This window comes from Penaeus monodon, chromosome 15, assembly GCF_015228065.2.
Source record: "Penaeus monodon isolate SGIC_2016 chromosome 15, NSTDA_Pmon_1, whole genome shotgun sequence".
NCBI lineage: Eukaryota > Metazoa > Arthropoda > Malacostraca > Decapoda > Penaeidae > Penaeus > Penaeus monodon.
In genome coordinates, this window is record NC_051400.1 from 9,289,525 (window position 1) to 9,290,039 (window position 515).

Below are 515 nucleotides of genomic sequence, written 5' to 3' on the forward strand. Positions count from 1 at the left end.
ATCTAGCGGAGTATAACGCAAAGCAAACATTCATTTCTACATCACCTCCATCAAAACAATGAATATTATCAAGGAAGCCATACACAATATATCATTCAACTCATATTTTCACACTCGTTATGCAAGCAAAATCCTCAAAATTCTCAAATTTCCCACAGGCGCAACGTTTATGTCACTTCATTTGTCTTTTTATAACAGTTAAAAGGAAACCATACAGCTGATGAATAAGGGAACCACCTAACTCCCACACACGCACCGTTTAACACTGAAACCCGTAAAGAGGTACAGATTCCCTAACAACCATACTACCATACTACACACACTAGCACTCAACCACAGTTTTTAATAACAATTCCCGCAAGATGCAACGTTTATCGTCTAGCATCTGGAAGGGATATAAGTGACAAGGACTCGATATATGATATAACGCTATAAATCATGGCTGGGGGTATTGGCCAGGAGAGTGAAGGGGGGTAACTTTTTTGCTGGGTGAAGGGATGATTTTAATGCTTGGG